This window comes from Capsicum annuum, chromosome 4, assembly GCF_002878395.1.
Source record: "Capsicum annuum cultivar UCD-10X-F1 chromosome 4, UCD10Xv1.1, whole genome shotgun sequence".
NCBI lineage: Eukaryota > Viridiplantae > Streptophyta > Magnoliopsida > Solanales > Solanaceae > Capsicum > Capsicum annuum.
The window spans coordinates 26,227,037-26,235,386 of NC_061114.1; the positions used below are offsets into that span (position 1 = coordinate 26,227,037).

The 8,350-nt window shown below is 41.5% G+C and overlaps 1 pseudogene; it reads right to left on the reverse strand.

Annotated features, from left to right (window-relative positions):
• Nucleotides 1–448: 448 nt before the first annotated feature.
• Nucleotides 449–5,936, reverse strand: LOC124897923 (annotated as a pseudogene).
• Between the last annotated feature and the right edge of the window lie 2,414 nt (nucleotides 5,937–8,350).

The window sequence follows — 8,350 nt, forward strand, 5'->3', positions numbered from 1 at the left end:
ATCTGCTCCACTAAAAAACTGTGTAGAATTTGATCCTGCGGACGTACGCTGGGGCACATAATAAGGAGGCACATATGTGGTAATGGTTAAAGGCATACCTTCGGGCATTTCTGGGGTTCGAGAACTGGTGCAAACTGAGACTAATGTGCTAGAGGATTGTTCACCCGAATGTCAAACTTTGACTCATTCTAGACTTCTCAATGTCCTGTTTATGAATGGCTAAAACTTCATTATCAACGCCTCGAATCAGCAGCACACCAGCTTTTCTGCATAATGCAGTAATCAAACATGGGAAAGGTATGGAAGTAGTCTGCTTATGTGCCCTCACAAATATCTCATCTGCAATTAGCTGGCCAAAATCAATTTCCAAACCTAAAACTAGACTGGCTATTGTCACGACCCTGTGATTATCCAGTTTTCCATACCCTATAGTTGGTATTAATGTCAATCAAACAACATCCCACGAGAACTTAGCCTTGAAAATAAGTGTGAATTTTACAATGCGTTCTTTGGGGTTAGTTGCCCAGGATGGATTTCCATCATCAGTGATCAATGATGCTACCCAACATCTCTGGCCAGAAGCATTTCTCATTCTATATTCGAAATCAGGGACAGCAGGTGGAGCTTCGTATGCTGGCCCAAACAACATTCTATTAATAGTTCGGGTTGAGATATCAACAACAACTCCTCGGACTGGAACAGACTCCTTATTTGGTCCATTCAAAATTAGAGTCCCCTTTGGACATTCATCTTTTACCAGAAAAATATAAATTGCAAAGAATTCCCTTACCCTATTTGGTTGGTACACCCCTGGTGGCATACTCATCTATGCCAATCCATAATCATTGAATCGGTGTTCCAGTTTTGGATATTCATGAAGCTCCGTGGCCATAATCTGATGTTCTTTAGAGAATGATCTCTGGATCCCTCGAGCAATAGGATGCAACCCATCATAGAACTCTTTTTATGATCCCTCAATTTTCCACCTAATAGCATCTCGTACTTGGGGATCCTTCCATCCGATCACGTTGTCAGCTTCAGGTTCAGGAAATTCTCCTTGGTTCTCCACATTAGCTCTTCAGTTTTACCTTTTATAGGTGATGGTTGAGTTGAAGCAACTGTTGCTTCATCTAGGCTTGAATCGGTAAAACTAATGCTATTGTCACCCCCTCCTCAAACTGGGGGATTATGATGGCTTCTCTTTCCATTTGCCTAGTATTATAGGACAGTGCAGATGTGTTTCTACCTCGCTGAGATTTTCCTCCCTTGGTTTGTGTATTTTTAGGAGCTATGTCACCTGAAAGTGGATTAAGAAATCAGTGCAAGGTAAAACAAAGGCAAAAACAGTTCACAGTGAGGCCTGACGGGAGATTTGACGGTCCACCAGTGGTGGGGCGATCCATCAGATCCACAGTCAGCTTTATCCAGTATGTTTTATTTTTTTAACTTTTGGGACGGTCAACTTGGTGGTCCATCGAAAACATGACGGTCCACCAGTCTGACCATCAAATATAATCCAGAAACTCATTGTCTTTGACCTTTGGGATGGTCAACTTGGTGGTCCGTCACAAAGTTGATGGTCTGCCATGTTAACCGTCAGACCTTCGTCCTCAGGCACATTTATGGGTTCGACTAATTTTCAGCGCAGCTTAAGATCAAATCAGTTTTTAGCTTGAGCAACAACATTAAAACCATATTTTAAGCAAGAATTCATCCACTAAATCAAACTTAAACATAAATCATTCAAACTCAACACCATTAGACCAAATCATGAAACAATCCATGCCCTTACTTTTCAAATGAAAAAGAGGAGAGAAATAAATGCTCATACTTTGATATTGTAGTATTCTACTTGCTAAAGACTTCAGAGACTGAACTACTTGCAACTTCTATCACTTCTGTTACACTTTAGTTTGTGATGGGGATGGGGAAAGAATGACCTAGCTTAAATAGAAAAGTGATGGAGGAGTAGAGGAGTCTTAGATAGGATAACTCAGTTTAGGTTCTTTGAATCTTGGGGAAGTGGAAAAATCAAAGGTCATGGAACGGTTACAATGAGTGTACCCGCTCACTTTTATTCTTAAAATCTCATTCTAGGTCAAAGACGGAGTACTTATAAAGAGTACCGATTTAACCCAACCCGATTCAGAATTAGGGTTAAAGTGACGGTCGAATTGATGGTCCGTCATAAGTGTGACGGACCACCACTAGGAACGTCACCCCTCAACTGAGTTGATGAGTTTCTATTTTGGTGTGACAGTTAATGGGACGGTCAACCATAGTCATGACGGTCCACCAAATTATCCGTCACTACTTACCAAAGTGCAGGTCAACAATCCTGCTTCTGACGGCTTCTTTGATGGTCTACCATATACTTGACGGTCCGCCACTTATGCTGTCATGCCTTATCCAGTGAATGTATTTTCCTTCCTTTTTATGACGGTTGAGTGTGGTGGTCTGTCAGCTATTTAGTGGGCCGTCAAATGTCCCATCGCAACTTTCCAGTAGCTTAAATGCGCCCAATTTACCTCTTTACAGTACTTCTGGTCCTACACACTTCATACACACATCAAAATATCCCAAAAACATAAAATAGACTCTACTTATGGTTACAACAACATGTTATGGGTTACCTCCCACTAGAGCCTGATCTACCATCGCGGCACGACTTGGGTATCTCAAATACTCAGACTTTATCGAGGTAAAAGACATCAACACTTTTTATTAGGTCTTTTGGACCAATAAAAAGTTTGATTCTTTGCCCGTTCACTTTGAAGACACTACCATCTTCATTTTCAAGCTCAACTACTCTAGATGAGTAGACTTGGCTAATTTTAAATGGGCCTGACCAGTTAGACCTCAACTCACCTAGAAATAGCTTCAGTCTGGAGTTAAAAGAAGGACCAAATCACCTTTCGTAAATTCTCTCTGTGTAATCCTTTGGTCATGGTATTTCTTCATCCTTTCTTTGTACAAGTCAGCTCTTTCATAGGCTCTGAGACGGAATTTTTCCATCTCGTTAATCTTCCCTAATCTTAGATCAGCTGCTTTCTTCCAATGCATATTCAACCTTTTTAGAGCCCACAAGGCCTTATGTTCCAGCTCAATTGGCAAATGACATGCCTTCCCATAAACTAGCTGATATGGTGACATGCCAATTGGTGTCTTAAATGCAGTTCGATACGCCTACAAGGCATCATCAAGCTTTCGAGACCAATCTTGTCTACTGGCATTCACCTTTTTGGCAAGAATGGCCTTGACTCGCGATTCGACACCTCCACTTGCCCACTAGTTTGTGGGTGGTAGGGAGTTGCTAAACGGTATTTTTTTACTCTGTACTTCGCCAGCACAGCCCTGAAGACTTTATTGCAGAAATAGGATCCCCCATCACTTATGATTGTTCTTGGTACTCTAAAGCGGGAGAATATGTTCTTTTTCAGAAATGCCACAACTCTTTTTCCTTCATTGCCAGCCAACGCCACAGCTTCTACCCATTTTGATACATAGTCTACAGCTACTAGGATGTATTTTAACCCATACGAGCTTACAAATGGGCCCATAAAGTCAATGCCCCATTCATCAAATAACTCTACTTCCATCATCTTGGACATTGGTATTTCATGATATTTGAAGATTGATCCTTGTCTCTGACATTGATCACATCTACGAACAAGCTCATATGCATCTCTAAATAGTGTGGGCCAATAGCAGCCACTCTGCAGTACTTTCTGAGCAGTGCGGTTGCCTGCATGGTGACCAACAACAGGTGAAGTGTGGCATGCTTCCAAAATATTCAGCATCTCCACATCTGGTACACGACGCCTAATAACACCATCTGTACATCGCCGAAAAAGATAGGGCTTATCCCAGAAATACTGGGTAACATCATGAAGGAACTTTTTCCTTTGATGAAAGGAAAGATTCTCTGGCATCGCCTCACTTACCACGTAGTTTGCGAAATCAGCATACCACGGAATTTGCTCGAACTTAGCAGCTAGTATCTTCTCATCCAGAAAGGAACCATCAATATCTAATTTGTCCTTGATTGCTTATTCGCATTCAAGTCTGGATAAGTGATCAGCCACCTAATTTTTGCACCCCTTGCGATCTTTTACCTCAAAGTTGAATTATTGAAGCAACAACACCCACTGGATCAATCTTGGCTTCACATCTTTCTTAGCCATTAAGTATCTCAGAGCGGCATGATCCGTGTGGACCACCACCTTAGTTCCTAGAAAATATGCCCTAAATTTCTCAAAGGTGTAAACCACAGCCAGAAGTTCTTGTTCAGTGATAGTGTAGTTCTTTTGATCCCCATTCAGGGCTTTGCTGGCATGGTAAATTAGATGAAATAACTTATCCTTTTTTTGGCCCAACACAGCTCCAAGCGCCACCCCGCTAGCATCACACATTAGTTCAAACGGCGCTGTCCAGTTGGGAGAAATAATAACTGGAGCCTCCACTAACTTCAGCTTAATGCATTTAGATGCCTGCCTGCAGTCATCATCAAAAGAGAACTTGGCCTCTTTTTCAAGAAGTTTGCACAATGGGTTTGCAACCTTCGAGAAATTCTTTATTAATCTGCAATAGAATCCTGCATGTCCAAGAAAGCTACGCACCCTTTTTACAGAGATGGGGGAGGTAGTTTCTCGATTACCTCTACTTTGGCCTTATCCACCTTAATACCTTTTGCAAAAATTTTATGACCGAGAACAATGCCCTCTTTCACCATGAAGTGGCATTTTTCCCAGTTAAGGACCAGGTTAAACTCTTCGCACCACTGTAATGCTTAACTTAGATTCATCAAGCATAAGTGAAAGGAATCTCCAACCAGTGAAAAATCATCCATAAACACCTCTAAGGTGTCTTCAACCATATCATAGAAAATCGACATCATGCACCTCTAGAATGTAGCCAGTGCATTACATAATCCAAAAGGCATCCTTTTAAAAGCAAATGTGCCATATGGGCACGTGAACGTCATTTTCTCCTGATCCTCAGGAGCAATGGAGATCTGATTATACCTGGAATACCTATCCAAGAAATAGTACCAGCCTCTACCTGCCAATCAATCAAGCATCTGATCCATGATTGGCATTGGAAAATGATCTTTCAGTGTCCATGAATTTAGCTTTTAGTAGTCCATACACACCCTCCAACCTGTGATAGGCCTGAGTTGAATTAGCTCATTCTTCTCATTAGCCACTACCGTCATGCCCACTTTCTTGGGCATACACTGTACAGGGCTCACCCATTTACTGTCTAAGATTGGATACACCACCCCTGCATCTAGCCACTTGATGATTTCTTTCTTCACCACCTCTTGCATAGGTGGATTTAGGCGACGCTGATACTCAATAGTGGGTACACAATCTTCCTCTAACTAAATCTTGTGCATACATATGCCAGGATGAATACCAATGATATCTACAATAGTCCAACCAATAGCTCTCTTACGTCTCTTAAGAACAGAGATGAGAGCTTCCACCTGTTGTTCACCGAGATCAGCAGCAATAATAACTGGCAGCGTATTTCCACTACCCAAGAACACATACCTCAGATGACTAGGTAACTCCTGCAAGTCTAACATTGGTGGCTCTTCAATGGATGGCTTCGTCGGTGGTGAAGGCTGATTCTTAAGGTCAAGATCCAGTTTCTTGGGGGCATAAGAATATGACCCCATTCCTGTCAAACCACAGACAGTTTCTTCGTACTCATCAATATCCTCACGCTTAAAGTTCATCAGCACAGCAGCCAATGGCTCAACTGTAAACTTCTCCTCCAAAGATAATTCCCAACTCTTCCTCATAATAAATATCAACTATAGAGAACACATTCATTTCTTTAGGCTATTTCATTGATTTGCATACATCGAAATGCACCACTTTATCGTTCATCCGGAATAAAAGCTCATTTGCTCGCAGATCAATAAGCATACTTCTGGTTACGAGGAAAGATCGACCCAAGATTATGGGTACCTCAAAGTCCACCTCGTAATCCAAAATAACAAAATCTGCAAGAAAATAAAGGTAGCCACCTTCACTAACACATCATACAGAACCCCAACAGGCCATTTTACCGACCTATCTATCATTTTATGCCGCATGTTGGTTAGTGTAGGATCTCCCAACCCCAACTATTTATAAATGTCTAGCGGCATCAAATTAATGCTAGCCCCAAGATCACATAAGGCCTTGGCAAAATCCAAAGACCTAACCGTGCAAGGAATAGTGAAAGCACCCAGATCTGCCTTTATCTGTACTAAGGACCTTGTGGAAATCACACTGCAATGACGGAAATTATCAGTCGGTTCATAGCTTGTTGCCCTTTCTTTGTCAAAAGGTCCTTCATGAATTTGGCATACCCTAGCATCTGCTCCAGTGCCTCCACCAAAGGCATATTTTTAGTCAGCTGCTTCAGTATGGTCATGAATCTACTGAACTTAGTATCATCGGCCTTCTTCTTTAATCTCTGAGGAAAAGGGGGTGGTGGTTTTGGAAGAGTTTTCTCCACCACTTCCTTTTCATTGTGTGTCCCATTATCAATCTTTTCAGACTGCTGACAGCTAGGTATAGTATCATGAATGACCTCATCCTGATTTTCAACTTCTATAGAATTATCATAATCCGCTTCAACAATATTATCCTCCATACTATCAATCACAGACATACCCTTAGATGGATTTTCCAACACCTTACCACTTCTGGTAGTAATGGCCAAACATGATCCATCTTTCCTTGGATTTTGCACAGTGTCACTTGGTAAAGTGCCAGCTTTTCTTTGACTGAATGCCATCGATAGTTAACTCATTTGTTATTCCAACCATTTTATTGAAGTGGACTGCGAGTCAACCAATTGATTCATTGAGGAAAAATCATTTTTTACCTCAGCTATTCCCGTGTTGGTTGCCTCCACTCCTTTCAATAGCTTGGCCATCATGTCCTCCATGGACATCTTCCCAGAGCTAGATACAGCAGCTTTACGATTTCCAAGAGGGACATACAAATCGCTTCTGTTATTCTTAATCTTCCAATTCCCTTGGTCTCGGTCCTTGTATCTAGATTTTTCATAATAGTTCCGACCTTGGTTTCCTTGGCCACTGCCTTGGAAAACCCCTTATTGTTTAAGTAATTTGCTTCTTCTTCGGAATCGGAGTCAGCTCTTCCCTGTGATACAACAGTTTTAACCTTCTCTGTCTTTCCTGATAATAAATGCTTAGTGAGAAGGTCCATCTGTATTTTCATGTGAGCCATATATTTGTCACGTTCCTCTTCCCTTCACCTTTGTTCTGCAGTCATACCAATAGATACAGTAGAGCTTGTTACCTCAGAATCCCTGGTATGCCAAGCTCTACTCTTCTTTGTCATATGATCTAGTATCTCAAATACCTCAATAAAGGTGAGATCCATGAATGACCCACCCACAGCATTATCTACCACTGGCTTGGTCACCGAATTCAAGGCTCTATATAATATCTTCATCAAATGGACATTTGCCATCTGATGATTTGGGCACCTCATAAGCTTTTTCTTGAACCTCTCCCAAGTCTCGTGGAGAGCCTCAATTGGAAGTTGTCTAAAATTATTTATCTCATCTCTCAATTGTGCTCTCTTAGATGGCGGAAAGAATCTTTCTAGGAAAGCATCTTTTAGTTGCCTCCAATAGAGTCAGGAGTTATCCCATTCATCCATAGAGTTGCCTCTACAGATAGAGACAATGGAAATAGGCATAGATAAATTGCATTCTGACCAACTCCTGGATTGTCGAACGACTTATATGTTGAGATAAAATTAATCAAATGCATATTCGGATCGTCGCCTGCAAGTCCACCAAATAACCCTTTGAGTTGTAGCAGCTGGATCATAGTGCTAGTAATGTTGAACTTGGCTCCAGATGCTAAAGGAGGAAGAATAATAGCCCCTACAGCACCAGCCCCATCCAATTCATCATCGTCATCATCAAAAGTAAACTACACAGCCCTGCGTTCGGGTCTCATTCTAGCATGGCGATCTCTGTTGACAAGTGCAGCCAAATCATCTGAACGCTTTGGATTTAATAGCTCATCATCACCCAGATCTTCATCATCAGGATTTGGTGCCCGACCTGGGTTATCAATGTTCTGTTGATTTACTTGCGCATCTGCCAATACAGCTAACCTAGCTTGCTTCTATTGAGCAGTTATTCTTTCAGGGTCTTGTTGCGTATCCATTCTGCCAATGAGATATGGTTCAGGATTTATAGGTAATAATGGTTGACCCGATCTCCGTATATTTGGCATGCACAAGAGTCATCCTGTTCAAAACAAAAACAACAAACAAAAAGTAAAGTTTGAGAATCTTTGACCAAAAGA